Genomic DNA, 8,908 nt, shown 5'->3' on the forward strand with positions numbered 1-8,908 from the left:
TTAATATAAGGGAAATGTAACAGATAAAATCTGTTATTGCTGCCTATGCACAAATATCTCAACAACAGACCTGAAACCTTCTGTGGTCGGTTGAGAGAGAAGGCTCGTTAGAGCACCCACGTCAAATCTGTTGATTTTGTACCGCCGCATAACATCTAGTCGCTCCAAATTGTATCTGCTACATTCCACCAGTACATGCTGGACATCATCCATCGGATGGCTTTTTAACCTTGGCGCAGTGGGCAGCGAACCTGCTTTCTGTGTCCAAGGCTGTGAGTTCGATTCCCACGACTGGAAAATTTTTGTGTGATGAACATTAATTTTTTTAGTGGCTGGGTGTTTATATGTATATTATAAGAATTTACGAATATTATTTATCAAAATATTCATCAGTCATATTAGTATTCATAACAAAAGCTACGCTTACTTTTGGGGCTAGATGGCGATGTGTGTATTGTCGTAGTATATTTATTTATTTAAGTTTCAAACCTGTCCTACATCTAGAAGCAGTTGTGTGTAATGTCAAAAAGTCGCATTTTTTTCATAAGCAATGCAGAATATCGGTTTAGATGAGTAAATATAAACTAGTAACTAGGAAAATAACTAGTAGATGTCTCGAAATCATGTATATGCTTGTTTTAAGGAACATTAAGCGTGATAATAAGAGGGGAGAAGTTCATGTTGCGGCACCATACCGTAACGAGTTCATGACATAATAACTCTGCCCCATGGGTTCTAAATTAGACTGGTCATCCCAGTAAATTTTGTAGCAGATAACTAGACAAGTGATATTTAATTTTTTATTTTTTTATAATTATTAATTAATGGACCAAGCACCTGTTGGTAAGTCCACCCACCTGATAGTAAGTGGAAAACTATCTTTATATATATAATTCTTCTGTGCGTGTGTATGTCACTGAACTCCTCCTAAACGGCTGGACCGATTTGAATGAATTTTTTTGTATGCGTTTGGGTGTCATCCTGGATGGTTTAGATTCACAAATCAGCCCGAAAGATGGCGCTACAGTCGGTATCTAGGTTATTTACCTATACTGCAACTAAACGGCCGATTTATTCAGGTACGAGTCTGATTTGATAAACTCTTTCAGTGTTGGATAGCTGATCTATCGAGGAAGGCTATAGAGTATATTCCATCACGCTAAGACTAAAAGGAGCATAGGACCAATGAAGAATGTTTCAAAATCGGCCACTTAGCTTACGCCACGTGCGCTGCGTAAACGGTTAAAGTTTCGATAAAATCACGCATGAAAAAGTTTTTTCCTTTATCAGTTCTAAAAAAAGCCTGGGACAGGCGACAGCATGTCTATCTTTTAAGGTAAACTTTTGCGCGGACGACGTCGCGAGGGACCTCTAGTCTATATATATAAAAGAGAAAGTGTGTGGTTATGTTCCGAATAGGCTCCGAAACGGCTGGACCGATTTCAATAAAACTTTCAGGGAATCTCCGGATTGACCTGGCGAGTAATCCTGTAAAGTTTGGTGACGATCGGAGCACTCCTATTTTTGAACTGTCAAACTGTCAAATACAGCTTTTATTTACTATGATGATATTCTATTGTTGGGTGTACATGGGTGTAGATAATGATCTTCATCCGCTCGAGAAGAGAATGAATATGGAGAGAAATAAATGATTTAATATATTATGAGACTTAAATTAAAAATTTAATGATGTAAGTTTATTGTTTAAATAATATAAAGCAAAATCTAGCCCGGCGGAGCGGGCTGGGTTTTGTTTTTTGCATGATGATACCGTAAAGAGCAAATGTCTAAAGCAAAAGGTAACTGATTACAGACTATATCTGTAACTAAAATCCTGCAAAGGAAAGCATTGGATTTCCAATCACTTTCTATCAAAAAAATGATTCCAAAAGATTGAAGTTAGCTATTACATAATACCTATCTTCTTTAATAAATATGTCGAATACAGATAGATGGTAGATAACTCATAAATAATAGATACTTTTGAAATTTTTAATTAGAGGTCGTAGATAGGCGTTAGCGTGTTTTGTAATGCTTAGAAAGAAAATAATTTATTTTTTTCCCTCCCAAAAGGAAGTAGTGGGCGAAGTTGAATTGGTTTCCATATTGTTATGGTCTGACAATTCACGAAAGGCGTAGCTTCAAACGATTACGCAATTGTGTCATGTCCCTTTGTCTGCACATGTATTATTTATGCTACTGTGACTTGAAAGAGAATAGGATTCCAATAGATTTAGTATCAAATGCATTTTTCACTTAGCTAGATAATTTGGTACAAAATTACTACTTCTGCAACTATTCATTTCATATCTATACCTACTTATAATAAAACTGTAACTGGAAGATTTCTGTACATTTAATATATTTTGAAAATTTGGACGGGGGATGCTTTATAATCGATACTGAGTCCAAAACAGATTTTTATTTAATTTTTGTCTGTCTGTCTGTCTGTCTGTCTGTCTGTCTGTCTGTCTGACTGTCTGTCCGGGCATCACGTGAAGACTACTGAACGGATTTAAATAAAATTTGGTATAGTGCTAGCTGATATTCCGGGTCAACATATAGGATACCTTTTATCCCGATAAACAATAAGTTTCCTCCGGGAAACGGGATGAATTTTTTTTTCAATTTTACTTAACAGATCCGTTAAATTTGAACGGATTTCAATAATTCTTTTTTTATTTGAAAGTGCATACTATGAAGCATGTATTGTTGTAGTTTTAATGAAGATCTGATAAGTATTTTTGGAGATAAAGGACATAACTCTTCACAAATAACAGCAAGTCGCAAGGAATATGGGACAACGATCGAATGCATGCGTCATGCATCTGAATGCTACCATCCTTCTGATTTTATAAATGCGAAAGTTTGTGAGGAGGGATATATGGATGGATGTATGTATATATCATCTGAAATAATTACAACTTACTAACTCATGACATGGAACAGACAGGAACCGACAGGATTTGAACCTGCGATTGCCAGAGAGTCGCAGGTTCAAATCCTGCCGGTTCCGAAAATTTTTATATGCATTTTAAATTTATAAAATTGATAATTCCTCCAAGTGTAGGTAGAAACACTAATAAAAATTATGTATATTTGTGTTTCATAAGGAAGGATCATTAAGGCAACATGGTCTTAAAGGTCTCCCCTCCAAATATCAACTTCTTCATTTAAGAGATGCAATGTAGGTATCGTCGACCAAATTCGTTTTTAACTCTCTATATTATTCGATCAATTAAAATCACCCGAGTTAGTTTCGTTTTATCAATTTCGTTAAAAGGATAAATGGACAATTGACCTCCATCCGATGCCCTGGGATCTATCGAATTAAGCGGATTAGACGGAGTTCCACGCTCTATTTCCGAAATAACTATTATCTTAACTTTTACTACGTTTAATTTGGTCTTGATAACGGTTTAATTTATTGGTTTGGTGGAAGCTGTTAGTGTGGTTTATATTTACGTCTGTGTTTGGACTATCTAACTTTGTTACTTATTCTTTAATCATCTTACGATTGCTTTTTTTTGTTTTATTTTATTTAGTTGGTTTTGTATTTTTATTTTACCATCATAATTATTTGTTGGTTTTAGATCTGACTCGTTAAACGGTATTGATTATTTTTGTCATTTGTTTCCAATTTCAACTTATTTCCGCAATAATTACTTTTATCAAGTGTGCCAAGAAACTTTGTAGTGTCACGCAGCTACCTATTCAATCGTAGAGATCTGTATTTCATGGTAAATATTTAATATCTAGTTTCTATTCAAGAAAAATAAATTATTTGCTAGATATTTTTTTTTAATATGAGGAAAAACTACAGTTAAAAAAATGTTGATTAAAATAATAATGTTTGTTCGTATCCCGGATTCTTTAGTAATACAGCCTTGCATTATACATTTTAATAGCACTCTATAATCCATACCTACGTGGTTCGATGTAACTTACCTACCCAAGGACCTTATAGTTATTGTAATAGGTACGCTCTTTGATGGCTAAAACCATATTCAAGTTAATAATTATAGACACTTTAAAGATCTTGCCTACTTTAGGTATAAATTGCTTGATTATAGAAGCAAATAACTCAACGTTTTTTATGTTGAGACTCTAGGTTAGCCGTCATGTATGCCCTTGTAGCGCGGGACAAGTCTTTTAATACAAATGAGCTCCAATACTCAATAGATATGTTAAAATAGTTGTAAGTACTTCGATGTAACAGGAGATAAGAAAGATTTAAAATTGATTATGCTTCATTGGATAGAGACGGCAACCGGATGGTTCCTAAATTAGTCTATCACTTGCCTTCCGTCGGTCACTAATTATATCTACCTAATTTGGACCTACTTTGGAAGATATATTCAAATCTACTACCTACTTTTTGTAGCCATGTAGTAGCAAAAAGATCGTGTTGCCATCGCTCAAGCTACGTGCTGGTAAAAATACTAGAACAAATGTAGGTAAAAAATTTCATTGTAAATACGCGTAACGCAATTTGTTTCACAGTTGCTAGGTACCACGATTTTGAATTGTTGCGATGAAGCATCGATACAGTCTCGTACTTCTTGTAAGTATTCGCTGTCCCCCAAAACAGTACTTACATACGAGTTAGCGTACCTATATAGAGTTGCATTGCGGTCGCGCGTTTGCGTCGATGCAAATACGATGTTGATTACAACGCGATTTTATCGTTTCTGTCAAGAGTTCAAAATTAAACAACCAAACCTAAGATGAGAAAGGGGTGATAACAGAGCGCACTACTGATTCGCAACAAATAGTTGTGGTGGTCGACCAGCCATTGTATTGCTTTACTTTCACGCGTTTGATATGCGACAAATGGTCAAAGCAGCAATACAAACGCGCTTCAACAAAATGCACAACTTCAAAATCACTGTAAAAGCCGTAATGGGCGAATTGCCTTAGTGTGTTGCATTGCGTAGTGTGGTTCGACAACGCTGAATTGTATTCTATGTATTTTAAATGAACCGCCACAATACAGCGTTGCGGCGTTGCAACGCTGTACGGTTTGATTGCAACGCGACGCGACGATGAAACGCAGTAATGATGAATCGCAGTAATGAGGAATCGCCCTTATATGCCCTACAGTTTCTTAACGTTAATAAAAAGCTATAAGGTAAATCTTCCACCGGAATGAAAAACGTTGGTTTAATTTTATTGATTGGCTATTGTTTCTTAATAGACAAGTTCTTATTCCTAGGATTTTTCCGTAGCAAATAGGTAACTGTAACCAGTTGAACAAGGTCTACAGATATTCATGGCCAATTCTTACATGCCCATTTGTTTTCAAATCCCACAATTGTAATCCACTCTTATTTGGAAGCTCTGTGTTGTGCTGAATTAAAAAAAAATATATGGAAAACATACCACACAGAGCTTAAATATCGTAGATTACTATAGCTTGCCAACTAGGTGCCCGCGAATTCGTTCGCGTGGAAATTTGTATGTGTATCCCTATGTTATTCTCTGAACCGTGAACTACCACTCAGTACCAAGTCAAAAAACACGAAAAAAAGAAATCTTTACCACGAGAACCTTACATTTTGCCGGGATAAAAAGTAGCAAGTACGTGCTATTCCAGAATATATTCTATTATTGTACCAGTGCATAATTTAATCCTAACCCGTTCCGCCGTTCTTACGAGATTGGAGTAACAAACGTTCATCCAAAGTGTTATGTAAGTATTGATTATGTTGTTTATAAGTATAGAATATAATTACACCTGTTTCTTTCAAAACTGGTTCAATTTTAATAATAAGCCTATTCATGTCACACATTGCTCGGTAATTCTAGGGCTTCTGGAAGAAATCTCTTTAGATATGTTGTCCTTGTACACGTCTTGTCCTTTGTATGTTAATTTTATTTTTTGGTAGGTACTAAATAAATCCGAACTCTAGTAAAATTTTATTTTGCCTTAAAGATGTTTTAATTACTAATTTTCCTAACGATAAATGTGATTTCTACGCAAACTAAGTACCTAAGCAATTACTTCTAAAGACTTCAAAGCGATTCAAAGAACTGTGAAATATCTAAGGCGCTTAAAATCGTTTTATAACATTGAAGTAACTGCTATACTAGAACAGTCATAGCAAATATAACACAATCTACGCATTTTAACGCAGAGTTGCCATCCACGTGCTCTGCTGGACATATGTATATTGTAGTGAGTTTCAAGAGCCACGATCCTAGGGTGCTTGTTGCAAACGGGTCCCATCAACTCAAATGATGTCGGATAGAAGCAGGCGTTCTTTGCGGAATTCCATTATATACTATGAAAATTAAGCTTAATTTGCTATACTCCGCTAAAAGTAGGAGAATCTGTATGGTGTAATTTATAATATCTTCAATCCATATACCCACACCAAACAGATCTATGGCAGTATCCTCTATGTAAAGTCAACATCTCCTGAGGATGCTCCGGTTTCGGAGCGAAACGTGCGTCAAGGGTTTCAGGTTTAAAAATTACAAGACTGAAGTTCAGAATATCATCGTAATATAGATAGTCGGTCTATCGGTAAGTTTCTATTCTAAAAGATGTATTTCGGAGGGTGTGCTCGGGAATTATTTGATTTAATTTGATCCCTATATTTCTACCTATAAACAGCGAGGCATTGCATTGAGCGAATGCCTTGCACCGGTACCTACGTAACTTATTTTTCCTAAGTAAACGTACGAAGCTACCTTGTATACAGCAAAAATCTCAAAGCCAAACCTTCCACTTAGGTATATGATTACAGCGCTCTACACCAGGCAAGGGAGTTCGTCAAAAATAGATTCCTTCAAGTCAATTATTTCTCAAATTCTAATAGGCAGAAATGCAGTCAAGCATATTACGAGTATATACCAACGTTACATACTTGTTATGTAATGTTGATGTTAGCGAAGTGGGACTTTATATAAGTATATAAAATCTCACTTCGTTGAGATCAACAAGTGAGTCCGTGCCACTGTTTATGTATTTACTTTAATCTACTAGAAATATGCTGACTCTATCGTCATCACCCCGTAGCTTTTGTAAGAAAATTTGTTGGCATATTTCCAGTTCGCCTAGCAAACAAACAGTTTTATGTAACAATTTAATAAAGTTTCCAGTCCCTTCCAGTATACATTACGAAGATAAGTTTATATGTTTTATAACAGCATTTTTCACAAACACACGCGTTAGTCTACCATAAATGTATCGGTCTGTTCGGCCTCGAACCACCTATGGCAGCTAGCTCCAAGCTTAATTATCGAACTCGATTATACGAAGATGGTAATAAAATGGAGCCGCTAACGTGTCTTGATCAGAAATACAACTTCAGATCCAGTAACTGGTATAAACTTTCACCGTCGAGTCATTTCTTTACGGATCGCATAGTTTGAAAACATATTAAAGTTGTTGCTCCCTAAGATGCTGAAATGGCGACACTACACCGACCCTACCAACGACGTTGGTAGACCCCAAAGTGGACAGGCGACATCAAACAAATCACAGAGAGCCACTGACCAATCGGAACAAGGGCGTGCAAATTGGAACTCCTTACAAAAGAACTAGGTATGACCAGAACTGTTATTCCGTCGGATAAATTAAAAATATTCTTTTAACCGACGGAATTTTATTTCAGAAAAGAGTACATAAGTTTTTACATTTAATTTTATTATAAAATCAAGTCCCTTAGCTCTGTGTGACTTACGGCTAAGGCCCCCTCCAGCTCTCGCCAGTGCTTACGATGCTGTGCCACCCTTCTCTATAGTGGACCAGCTGTAGGTTTCAGCTCGTTTTCCCAACGTCTATGCTGCCGACCCTTTTTTCTTTGCCCGTCTCGTGGGTACCAATGCGTTACTAGAGTACTCCACTTGCCCTGGGTGTCTCGGAGCATGTGATCCCTCCAACGCCACTTTAGCTGATCCATCTTGGTTTAAAGTCTGTTACCTCGGTTTTGTCTATAATATCGAGCGCCCGTTCCTTCGGTCAGTGATTATTTAATAAATATTAAAAATCTCTATACCGTTATAGTTCATGAGATATATTTATATTATCAAAAAGGGAATAAACATTTCCAGATCTAAAATTTGGTTTGAGCCTAACTTGAGGTACTACTAGTCGTTAACTTCTTCTTTAAACAGCCTCTGAAAAAAGACAGAGGTTCTCAATTCAAAATAAATTGGCAAATGTAATCCTAAATCATTTTAAATCCTAAAATAGAGTTGCAAATTTCATTGTGAATAGCGCATATAAATCAAAATCTCCTAAATACTGAAAGCGTTTTAACGCTCCTTATGTAGGCTGCGGTGCCGTGTGCACATTTTGCGTCTTGATCTTGCGTGTCCGGCTTTCTGCCTACAGTTCAAACGTGGAAAACATTGCGTCATCAGGCAACTTCATGTAAAACATTTCATCTTTGGTAATGACATCGGAACTTGATCGGGCAAAATTTAATATTGTTTATATTTGGAAGCAATAAGTTTACTTAGTTTCAATCCGTGATAAAGAAAACAAATTACGCATCGCCCGCTTCGAATGTAATATTTATGGAAAAATGCTATAGCATATAGCATACCTATTTGTTTTATATCATATTTATTTTATGGGTATATGTATGTATTCACCACCTATTTTCTATATTTGTTATCTTCGCCATTAGTTGCCTGGAAGAAATTGCTATGAAGCGAAAAGGCCGCCAAATTGTACACGTTGTTTTGTTATACTTTTCCTTTTTTATCTACTTTTTGTGGTATGCAATAAAAGTTTATTCATTCATTCATACTTACCTTATTTATCCTGAACTGTCTACGACCGTGGCTAGTTACCATCCTACCGACAAATACGTGCCGCCATGGGATTTAGCGTTTCGGTACGATGTCGCGTAGACAACGATTAAGGTTATGGGTTTAATATAACAGCTATAAC

The sequence above is a fragment of the Pararge aegeria genome, chromosome 10 (assembly GCF_905163445.1).
Source record: "Pararge aegeria chromosome 10, ilParAegt1.1, whole genome shotgun sequence".
In the NCBI taxonomy this organism is placed as follows: Eukaryota; Metazoa; Arthropoda; class Insecta; order Lepidoptera; family Nymphalidae; genus Pararge; species Pararge aegeria.